Genomic DNA, 12383 nt, shown 5'->3' with positions numbered 1-12383 from the left:
ATTCACCAAAACCTACCTACATAAGTATTTCACGTGAATTTTGGCAGAAGGTCCCTGTTTTTACCTGAAGTAAAGCACGAGAGAGCGAGCTGAAACCGATCGCTGCGGCTTTTTGTCTTGTTTGTGAATTTATGCATCTGTTCATTATGCAGTGATGAATTCCGAATGAGGTCTGTTGGATGTTTGAATACATCACGGCAGAGGTCAGCTCTCCTGATGAATATCAAGCAAATCTTATGCACCGCTCCGACCACCATCTGCCCGGAGCTGCGCCTGACTCACCCAGCACAAACACGGCCCGAACGCATGGGATGCGGCTAATTTCATCAACATATTCAACAAACCCCGCTGAGAACAGCAAAGGTTAAGCGTCCATATAGAAGGAAACAAGAACCTGCTCTCGTCGTCTCTCGCAGATTACGATCTCTCGTCATCAAGTAAATGTCAGCATCAAATATTTGATGTTTATACTTCAGCATTCCCCACATTTATGTACAACTCTTTTAAGCGTAAAAGCACCACTTCACTTTGTTAAGTGTTTTCTGAAAATGTTCCGAAGCCTTGATGGAGAACAAAAAAAGAAAAAGATGACGCAGAGCACAGGAACTGTATTACACTCTCTTGAGCTCCATTCAACAAGTTCTCATTTCATTCCACAGCACAAGAGAAAATAAGACGTGAAGGGCTTTCAGCCACAGTTACCGATTACTTATCCCTTAGCCCGACCGCAAGCATTTTAAATTGGCAACTAATCTCTGATACACAATGATTGCACCAAGTCCAATCGCTCGTCCTACACAGACTGCATGAAAGGTTCCACGCAACGTAATACAAGTGAATGAGCAATCCAATTTACCATCAACAGTATTCAAAGGTGCTTGTGATCGGTGCCATACAAATAAAAAGACAAGTAAAAGCATCACCCAACGATCATGATTCAATGCAGTAAAGATGAAATATAATTATTCCATATAAACCTACTGTGAGTCCCGTGGGGAACTTCTTCCATTTCCCTCCAACACCAGATGCCACATTTCATCCACCGAGCCTCAGCCATGAGCACACACTGTGCCCCCGTTTCCTCCTGACAATCACACAAATATATTTGGACTTGCTAAATATATTTATTGCACAGCATGCTGAATGTTTAAAGAGACTTTTATTTTACAATCCATATACAATTTGTGGCACCGGACGAGATTCAGCCCCAGTTTTAGACTCTACATAGTCAACACGGCTGCAGGCGCACAGCTCTGCCTGACCATGCTCCTGTCGTTCATCTCCGCCTCTGACAGATAGGCCGAAATACAAAACGCTGCAGAAAAAAATATGTATTCTGAAAGGAACTGGTGGGAGAAGAGTGACACGTGGGTCAACGATTGACCAGATGAGACAGAATATTAAAAAAATAAAAAGAAACAACAGTGGAAGTGACACCTGTACAGGGGGCAACGCTGCTTTGGATTCAAGACATGTGTGAAAGTAACACTTGTTGATGTCTCCCCTTCTGGTGGAGTGGTATTTGAATCCATGAGAAATCATTCTTCCCAGGCTGCTGGGTTCTCTCTAGAGTTTTTCCACTGCAGGAAAACTGTCTCAACGTATAAAGTTCAACATCTTAAACCTCATGCACAGTGTACCAGCAGTATTTAAAAAAAGCGAGGCTGATGCACAATGCCATCATGTCCTCAGGGCTGTGATGCAAAATGCTCAAATGGGTGTAAAATAAAAAGGAGAGAGTAACAAAGGGAAATAAACTGTAAAGGGAGGAGAAGAATAAAAGCATGATGTACACATGCACATGTACATGTAATATAATCAACTTCAATCAAGTCTCTCTGCCGGGGCAACAAATAAAAAAAAGAGAGAGAGCGAGAGAAAAAAAGATAAGAAATAGAATAAAAATCATTCAGGATGGATGTAGACGGTAGCTAGGCAACAGGCAGGAAGACGGGGCAGTTTACTCATGTGCCCTGTAAGTCTACAAGCTTTATGAGTTTCCATCCATCCCTTCATTGGCTAAACAAGCACTAAAAAAAACCCCGAAAGAAATGTTTAGGGTCACCAACAATTCAGCCACAAGACAGTCAGAAAATTGTGAGCAGTTAAATGTATGTTTCTGCTGTTACTGCTTCTACCACTAGGACTTCTAGGAACCTGCTTACATTGATAGATATTGATCAATATGATAAAATCGATTTCAAGGGTGCTGCACCTACAGTCTCCGTCTATGTCCATAAGTATATATATATATATATATCACATTTTCCTCATAGGGCTTCACAAGGTGCGACAGCCTCTGCTCATAACCCTCAGTGAAGTGAGGAAAAACTACCAAGAAAACCTTTTAGCAGGTGAAAAATAAAATGAATGCTGCAACTTTGTAACATTTAAAGACCTCAAATCTGTTCTCATCAACCATAAAGCCACATAGTACATTTAGTGACAATCACATGAAGCCTGGTCATTGAGCTTTACAATTGCATTTCACCATCTGCTTCCTTGATGGAGCCGTCACCTCACCTGGCCACCAGGAGGCTACAGAGCGGCAAGCACAGACAAAAGAGAGTGAGTCAGAGATGGATCTGAGGAGCAGAGAGACGAGCCAGTAAAAGCAACTTTCTATGACCGTCTCCAGCTCAGATCTCCCCCTCAAGCACTTTGCCCCTCAGCTACCGTCTTCGGGGTCTGTGAAGGTTTTCATGAGATCAGGGTATTTGAAGCTCAAGGCAAAACAGTTCTCTGGTTACTTCACGTTGGGTTTATTTTCATCCACTCAGGCTTGTAACTTATCGCCAGCTGTTCACATACAATAAAAAGCGAGGTAATGTGTACAGACGCAAGCATTAAAGTGTACAGAGAAATTCACATATGTGCTCATCCCTCCCTGACAGACAAGGATTCATATTATAATGTCAAATGGAATTGTAAAAATTGTTCACCTGTTTCATTCTGCAGAGTTACAAAGTATTAGTTGTCTTTGTGTGAAAAATAGAAGAGAGATGTAAAATGCAAGACATCATTGATTAAAGTTTGTTTGGAATATTCAGTTTTACCAAGCAGGCGGAGGAGAAAACCCAGTGAGCCACTGTCATCCTCCATTTTTCCATACATTTGTTGAGATGAAATTTTCAAAGCAGCATTTCATTACTAAATTCATGTATGTAATGTGAAAAAAGATGGTTCACAGTAACAATTCCTCAGAGAGTTGTCCCGTTACTGCGGCTGGAGACGGTCAGAGAAAGTTGCTTTTACTGGCTAATGCCCGATGTTACCATTTTTAAGAAAAGGAAAAGTAATTCTTGGTGCCGCAATTTTATCCAGATCTGCTCAAAATTGTTATGGGTTCTTCCTTGAGTCATGTCCCAGCCCAATTAAAATCGGTTCAGTAATTTGTATGTTTGTGTCTTTTAGCAGCATTACTTAAACAGCAATAGAAACACAACCTCCCTTTGCCGGGATAATACTTTCTGTTTGGCCACTTTGTGGTATATAAGCTAAATTTGTTGCTAATCAATACAGCATATAGGTTTTTTGGGGGGGGTTATTGTGTATTGCAGGAGTTGTTTCTTTTGATTGTCTGACTGAATCCCCTCCGACACTCCAATTCAAAGTTAATCCTCACAAAGCAACAAACCAAGACGACCCTCCTGAGATTCAAACTTTTCAACTGGCATTTTTCAATAAATAAAAATACAAGGATTCGAAGGGGAACCGTCACTCAGACAGGGCTCTTTCTGGCCACATGGCATTAATTGAACCGCTGAGCCCATGAGCCATCCATGTGCCTGACTGTCTTTGATTGTGCCATAGGGGCTGGTCAGACATGAAAGGATGTCACTGACAGGCACGGGATCTGCCACTCGGTACATTGATAAAAACCACACATGCAGTGTTGCAGGACAGCTCTGGGTTTATTATGCCGGCCAGGTTTTGTCTGTAGTGACAGGAAGACGGGGGTGGGTGGGTGGGCGGACGGGGGGGGGCTGTGGCTCTGCTCTCCTAAATTCAAAGAGCTGCTGTGATAAAAGCAACACGGCAAATACATTAAAAAAAGAGCGATAACCCAAATATCAGTGGGGAGCGGGCGGCGCAATAACATTTCCAAACAATGAGTTGTCTCTCCCTCTCTCTTGGTCGGTCCCTCCCCGTGTAAAGAGCAGAGCTCGGAGGCTCAGATCAAACAGTCATTGTGATGAAAAGAGCAGGTCTCTGGGGGCTAGCGGAGAAAAGGGAGAGATGCGACACACAGATCAGAGAGAGGGGGAACAAATGAAGGCTAATGTGCCCTAATGATCCCAAAAAAACTTCAAAGAGTCGAGGGACGACCTCAAGATCAGCCGTCAGTTTGTTGCGATCGCTCACCGATCATCTCGGGCGCCACAGAAGAGCCCACACAGTGGAGAGCATCTTACTCCGAATGTGCTTTGAGGATATTTTTCAGTCGCAGGCTTACATATTCCAGTTCAGCCCATTTCTATTGCTGTTGTTGCCTTGAAGGCCACCTCTGCAGACTTAGATTTGAAAGGAGCTGAACTGAGTGGTTGGTAGGCACTCGAGCTGCTGACAGCAAACTGTACTGAAATAAACATGGGGCAGCGGAGACGGAACGATTAACACCACAATGTTTTGTTTTCCTCATGCCAGCCTCCTCCAAAAGTGTGGAAGTGGACGGGAGCAGGTTATAAAGGAAAGTATTTAAAACACGTTTTGCTGCCGGTGCATTATGAGATTGTTTTGCAGGAGAATGTCATCGCTGGGAACATTAAGAGCCGCCCATAATGTTATCAGTAACACAGTGTCCTCACAATTATAACACGTTGAAATATCAGATGGGGGGTCTTATAAGCAACAGTATAAGCAAGATAAAATAATACAGTGCCCGATTTAAACAGGCCAGTTTGGAAAGGGCTGTTGGGTTACAGCCTTCTCTCCGAGTGCACAGTCACATACGCTAATATCACGGGTCAAAGTTCACCAAAGGGAAGCAAATGTTTTATTCGCCTCCTCGCTCACACACATTAGAAGTGAACATTGCTGTGTGCTACATATGGATGTGTGTGAGCGAGGCCCTGAAACTGTAAAAATGACCTGCAGTGACTGAGCTGCAGGAAATAAAGACCAGTCCACAGAACCCCTGAAGCTACGCCACCAGTCCATCACATCCAGAAGTCATGATGTTAAAGTGTCTTTAGCCACACCCGCACACACACACACACTGTGTTGTTCCCATAAAATAAGAAATGTAAAAAAAAGGAAGTAAAGAAAAACAGGCATTTGGCTCTGGGTTCAAACAGCAGCCTGGTGGCCAGGAGTCACCTCAGAGGCTTCTTCCTCTCACATCGTAGGAACAAAGAAGCAGACAGCAATTTCAAACTCAGCTGCTGCCACATGGTTGACATATTTATTTATTTGTCCATTTTAATTTCAGTGGATTTACTTTTTTTAATTGTTGAAAATCATCTCAGTTTTACAGTTTTTTGGGAGATTGGTGGACTCTTTAACAGCATTAAACTCAATTTAAATGTGACATTTAAAGCAAATCTGATTTATTCTCTGTAAAGGTGCTTCAGACAGAAGTATAATGTCTGCAATCTTTTGACTTTTGTCCGTTCACTGTCACCATGATGGATGTAGTGCAGCAATCAGTGCAGCACATACGGAGTAAGATATAAAATTCAAAACGCAGTTCTGACATTCAGCACAGTACTGCATGGATGATTTTGAAATGGTAATAACTGGACAGGCCAAAAACCCATTTACAGACTAACTTGAAAAAACCTCAATCACCTTTAGAGATGAAAGGTTTTCAAGGTGATATTTCCATTTGTTACAAAAGAACACTCAAGGCTCTTAAAACATTAGCCCACACAGATCTTGTCCTTCGCTCCTGATGGTCTGGAGATTAGTCTAGAGAAGCAGTTATCAGGCTCTATTTTAACGATCCGAGCACATTGTCTAAAGCTCATGGTGCAAGTGTCATATCTACTTTTTGCCCATTTAGAAATGGGGGTTCCTGTGCCATGGGCGCATGGTTCTAAAGGGTTCTAAAAAGCATGCATCTCATTAAAATGGTTTCCCTTTGCATTTGAAAGATCACCCGTGTGTGTAATGCATTATTGCATATTACTGTCATGATAATGTGTCTTTGAAATATCAGTGAAATACTGCACTGCCTCAGACCAGGTTTTTGTTGGTCAAAAGCAAAATTTCTTTCCACTGCCTCAAGACGGACAGCCCCAACAAGCTCAGGACACACACACACACACACACACACACACGGGTGCTCAGATGGACACACATACATATGATTTAAATAATGCGGCTGCTGTCTGGACATTTTTAAGAAAGCACACACACGGAATCTCATTTTAGATTCAGTGAATTTCTTGGCTTTTTTACAGGTTGAGTTTTTTCTGTGGTAGAGAATGAGAATAGAGTTTGCCACAGACGGATGAGGCTATAACACACGAGAGGAAAGAACAAATAAAAATGCTAAATTTGGGCACTTTAATGTCACGCTGCCATGGCCATAGTTTTCCCTCTGCAGCACAACAGAGCGTATATAAAAGATATACGGAGTACACTGTATGGTTGAGTGAAAAATAAAAAGTTTGAGATGTTCATTCATTTTTGTCATGAAAAACACAGCAGAGAATCCCCTCCGCACACACACACACCATCCACTTGATCGCTTCAGTGTGGAGCTCTTCAGGTTCGTCTATACACATTCACCTGGATGTAGTGAACTCTGGTGACTCATGGCCATGTTTCATATGGCGTGTATAGAAAATCAAAGGAATGGAGCTTCTGTTGTTCCATCGCTCCTCCATTCAAACGCTTCCCTGACGTCTCAGTCTTTGCCGCACTCAGTAATAAAATGGTTCACTGGAGTGAAATGATTTGACTGCCTTGAGTGAAAAGGTAACAAGAACCATACTCGGTTTATAGACAATGCCAATAGTTACTGAGTCACCATGGAAACTGCAGATAGCCCAGCAGCAGATCACTTGGCGATCAACATGTTGCATGGACAGAAAGGGCTTGTGGGTCTAAAAGCTGAGAGGGCTTCGACATTGTAAAAGAGATGGCTAAAATGAACAATTAATTTTACTAATGAAACTACCTTGCATTATTCAACTGCCAGGAGGAGGCATGCATAACATGGACAAATTAAAATGATAGAGTCCAACTGTACATAGTTTTAAATGGATTCCAATGATTCCTCCAGAAGGCAACAACAGCAGTTGCCGCAGTGGGCATAAGCAGGCAGTTGCTCTTCATTATGACTCAACCAAGACACATCTCAACAAGGAGCTCAATTATATTCTGCTGGTGATCGTGTCCAGGAAGCTTTGTGTTGCCTGGAGGGGTAAAATATGCAGGATTGCACTCACCAATCAGTAGTGACCGGCACATCCATTCCATCAGTCCATAAACGACCTGCAGGACCTCTGTCATGCCAGTTGGAGGATACAGGCGGAGTTGTCATTTTCTTTTAGTCTCTCATAGCTTATTCAGTCTGTTCTACACTCTGTGTCATTTCTCTGGCAATCTTTTGATCAGTGTATTCCTGGCTCTGTCAAAAGGAAGATAACATTTTCACTCATAACCTGACATAACATACGCAGCTCTGATTGGCTCAGTTGTTTATCCAACTAGAAAACAACCAAAGGAGCATAACACTTAGACTTAGGAACATAGACTGTATATAAAGATGGACGACATGACAACTCCCTAAAATTGAAGCCAAAGTCTCTTGACCGCCACCTGCTGGCCGCTGCAGTGTAGGTCATAAACCCCCTTGGTGATTGAGACATGGGCCAAATTCAAAAGTCAAAGTACACGTAACATAAATAGTTTTCTATCGTTTTGGGTTGTTCTTATCACATTGATTTATGTCCAAGTGTTAACTTTTCAGGTAAGTTTGGCTGTGGTAATTTGATGCTATAAAAACTGTGTGAAACATGATAGACATGTCTGAAGATTCTAAGTCACCCAGGTCATGGCATCTTCAGAAGTTGGACAAGTGTATGTAGGCAACTGGACTTGCTTGCAGTTCTAGAAGACGTTTCACCTCTCATCCAAGAGGCTTCTTCAGTTCTAACTGACCAATGGGAGGTTTCAGGTACTTTTCCTCTCTGGGTCTGTACCATGTGCTGAGAGTCTTTAAGATAAATAGGCAAGTCCTTAACCCCCCAGTTGCGGGTTGTTGTCCCTGCTTAGGCCAGTCAACTCTTCATACCGTCAAGATTTTCAGATATGAGACTCATAAGAAAGTGGGTGAAAAGTCATTTTTAATTGTATCAGCAGTTTTAGTTGGTTCAGCGATATATTTTAAGTTCAGTGCAGTTCAAAGAAAACTATCCCTGCAGGTCCAGTTGATTTGCTGATCTTTCCCAGTGAACTGACATATACTGTAGGTCTCTTTTAGGGCATCATTGTTTCAAGAATATTTGCATATCTGCTCTTCTCGGGAGCAGAGACACTTGAGAGCACTTGATTTATAAAATGAGAATAGGCTCATGGCAACGAGCGCAGCAGACTTTGAAGTGTAAATGAGGAGAGGCGGACGGAAGACGGTTTGAATTTGGACAAAATTGGAGGAGAAAAGGAATGAGGAGAGGTGATGTAATGTTTAGAGGAAGTGAGCCAGCAAAGCTAGGAAGGTGGGAACAGATAATGAGAACAATGGGCTGATGAAAGCAGAAGGAATGTCCTGATCTTTGTCCTCATCTGGGCCTCTTCACAGTTTTATCACAGGGCTACAGAGAGATGCTTGGATTTTGTCCCGACATGCAGTTTGAATTGTGGGACGACCAGTTCTAGACTCAAGGATAATCAAAGCAAACAGGAGGCAAATTACCACAGTTTGGAGAAACAAAGCAAAGGGAGTGAGTGATTATGGCTTATTAACCGTAGACCTGAGATGCATCACTGTTGGGGTTGTTGTTGGCGTCATTGGGATGTGGTGGATGCAGGTCACCCATGAGCTCAATATTCATTGAGTGCACTCATCTTCAGCAATGGTCACTTGGATTCCTGGCTTGTAAAATGTCCTGATAGCAACACACAGTGAAGAGAAAATAAATACAAGAGCTAGAACTGAACTCAGCAGGGCGCACACCTCCACCAAGGCCCAACAATTATATTAAAATTCAATCAAGCCCCACACAATCACATACACTAATCGATATTAGTCAACTAAATCATTTTTTTCCCTCATCAAGATCCACAAACGATTCCTTGGGAAATAAGTGAAAATGTAACAATACATCCTATCTCGCATTGTGAGAGAAAGTGATAACAAACTTCCTGGATCTGGACCAAAATGTAATGGGTTCTTTCTTGGCCCATGCCTCATCCTTCCAAATGTTTCATGGTAATCCATTCAGTATATATTTTTGGCATAATCCTGCAGACAAACAAATCCACCACTAATGGACAGGGGTGAAAACATAACCTCCTTGGTGGTGGTAACAATACCTTTATATTACATGTAGCAAGCTGAACAAGAGCAACGTCCATGCACAACTTGTCCTTTGGGCCCTTTCAACCCCCACAGGGAGAAAAGGGATCTGGTACGGAAGGTACACTGATTTACTTTTCTTCTAAAATCGTGACTTAAAGGATCAAGGACTTTCAGCCATCTCAATTCTGCAAGTAAAAATGTGGAGCTCTCTCTGGTGAATGGCCGAAGGGAAATTAACTTTCTGGCTCTTAAAATCTCAAAACTATCCACAGGTGAGCTGCATACCACAATGTTTCACAAGGACGCAGACCACAGTGAAACTCTGCGTGCTGACTGCTACCACCCACTTCAATTTCAGCTCCTAAAGAGGAGGAATTTAAATTTGAAAACTGCAGAAATAAAGGTGCAGTTTGCAGAATGGGGGGTGTAAATAGAGGGATTTGGAAATATCGCACCTTGACGACAAATCTATGGATACAAAGTTTTGTGCAAAAATAAATCAATATATTTCTGTATCAGCTTGCAGTAAACTGTTTGCTCAGCAACATCATTAATCAGAAGTGGAGCATATCAAGTATTGATCCACCCTTGCAGAAGTTGTGCCCTGAACTTGCTCTCTGTTTCCAGGAGGGTTCCCACGCTACAGAATAACCTGGTCCACAGCTACCAAAGACCTCATTGCCCAACTAACCTGTGGGCCAGTTTCCCAGTGGCAGGTAACATTTCTCAAACTGACACATTTGTACATGCAAACTAAGGAAGTACACCATCTTGAATGCCCACATGGAGTCTATAAAGACAGAATGGAGGAGCCCAAAACTCCTATTGCACGATAAGTCCACACAAGCCTATGATTGATCATTAGAATCAAGTGCGGCACGTGAGATCCTCTTCTTTGACAGTGTTTGTGGTGATAGATTGATCAAACCTTGCGAAGGAAAAACATTCTGGATCGTTGCACTGAACTTTCTGCCATGCCTCTAATATCTTCTGTATTCTCTCTTCTGAGCCTTAAAGATAATACATTTTTCGATACCGGCACTTAGTGTAATCCCTCAGGCTACAAACTTGATACGAGAAAAGTTTCAATAAGCAGTCTTTAATAAGACTTACAATGTTTCGTAAACTTAGTAGGCAGTCAGGAAAGGCAGAGGTATCTGAAAAATCACATCAGGCTGAAGGCAGAATAAAAAAAAAAAGGCTCAATAACAGAACTCACTGAGGATCACACAAGAAAATCTGCTGGAACCCCGACGAGAAATCAAAGTGGCAGCGAACACTAGGGAGCAGGCTTTAAATACAGGAGCTGACAAGAAACAGGTGGGAATAATCGAGGCACGGCAGGTAATCACAGGAGGGAAACCAGACAAACACGGGAAGTGAAGTGCTCTGACACAGCAAACACAGCCAAGTACAAAATAAAACAGGAAGTAATAAACCCAAAGTACAAATATCTGAGACACAAATCCCCAAAACAAACGCAAGGACATATACAAGGTCAAAGTCCAAACACGTGACACTGAGTCCAAAACAAAAACAAATAGAAATCAAAAAGTGTTTTTTTCTTCATATATACATAACCTGGCTCACTTTCTGTAAACATATTTGTTTAACAGAATGCATGGATTGATTAGATGTGATGTTGAATCCATCTTGTCTAATTTCTATTATGCTGCATTATAGTTCTTAATTTCATAATTTTCTTTTATTATTAAGCCCGATTTTAACGTCTCTATGGAGTACTAGTACTAGGCCATAGCTGTTGAGCAGAGTGTCATGAATGACCAGTGTGCAATCCCAATTGACTAGTTGTTGGTCAGGCCGTGATGAAAAGCTAGAGATGAATAATGGTGCTTTGCCTGTGTGCCTTCATGCTCTGGGAATAAACTCATGATATCATTTCGTCTGAAGACGGAGTGCCTCAGTGCCTCTCTCCATGGCAGTCTACATTATTCAACACATAAGACTCCTGGGACCTCATTCTTTGTACTTGCCTCACTAAAGAGCACCTGTCGGATCAGCAGGAGCCAGGCGGCACTTCCTTCCCTCTTTTTAAATCCCACATAATTCTCAGCTCCGTTTTAAAACTGAGGGTTCTCGTTGTTGACCCACAACGTCCAGTATGACGGGACACACATGTTAGCTGCGTTTCCAAACGCAGTAGACAATGAAAGTAGACAATTAAGACAATAATACAACAGCAGACAAGAAAAAGTAGGTCCCAAGATGTTGATAATTACTTTTTCTAACGTGATTGATTGTGTGACACACAGAGGCTTAAGTTTGATTGCTGTGCCTGATAAGTGAGACCATTCACTGTCACTGCCCGTGCTCATTAAATTTCTGGCTGTTCCCTATCTGCTGAATAGCGCCACAAAAAAGGAACCATTGTTTAAGGTGATCTGTTTGAACCCTAAACCTGCTACAAAGAGAGAGCCTTGGAGTTTTTTGTCATTTCTCATTTAATTTCTGTGGGTGGTCAAGCGAACATCATTTAGCTTTAACATATAACTATCACCTTGGTGCCTGACCTGCACTGACCCATACTTTAAATGACAGAGCACGGTCAGAGGGTCGGGCTGATTAGCAGCAGCAGCAGCAGCAGCAGGTCTCCATGCAGGTGAGATTTTGAAGTGTCTCGTTAATTCCCGAATTCTGAAAAGATTTTTTTTATCCGAACGAAAACTTTCCTCAAAACTCTCAGATAATTATCTTGTTAATTCATAAAAAGGTCACAGTGAATGATTCACTGTTCTGGAGGAGTACGCTAAGGAGCTCAGTCTCCACTTGGCTGAAAAGAAGGAGAGAGAGAGTGTTGTATGTAGAAATCATCATTTATTCAGTATGTCAGAAGATACAATGTCAGAAGATACAATAGAAGATACAATAGAAAGTAAAGAACAGAAAGTAA

At 42.1% G+C, this 12383-nt stretch overlaps 1 protein-coding gene across 5 annotated transcripts in view; it reads right to left on the bottom strand.

Moving 5' to 3' along the window:
- The window catches only part of pou1f1 (POU class 1 homeobox 1), a 28215-nt gene extending 17440 nt beyond the window's left edge, over nt 1-10775 (bottom strand). For 2 of the 5 annotated variants that reach the window (XM_035175536.2, XM_035175533.2), the window contains exons 1-2: nt 10586-10711; nt 8925-9059 (exon numbers count right to left, since the gene is read on the bottom strand). The gene's annotated coding sequence lies outside the window, so the exon portion shown is untranslated. Of the gene's footprint in view, nt 1-981; nt 1063-8924; nt 9060-10585 lie in introns of those variants that run through there. The other 3 variants (XM_035175538.2, XM_035175535.2, XM_035175534.2) reach the window with 2 other exon arrangements.
- Nucleotides 10776-12383: the final 1608 nt, after the last annotated feature.

The sequence above is a fragment of the Hippoglossus stenolepis genome, chromosome 13, assembly GCF_022539355.2.
Source record: "Hippoglossus stenolepis isolate QCI-W04-F060 chromosome 13, HSTE1.2, whole genome shotgun sequence".
Taxonomy (NCBI): Eukaryota; Metazoa; Chordata; class Actinopteri; order Pleuronectiformes; family Pleuronectidae; genus Hippoglossus; species Hippoglossus stenolepis.
Note: the sequence above shows the minus strand (reverse complement) of the source record. Positions and strands in the feature narration are given on the sequence as shown.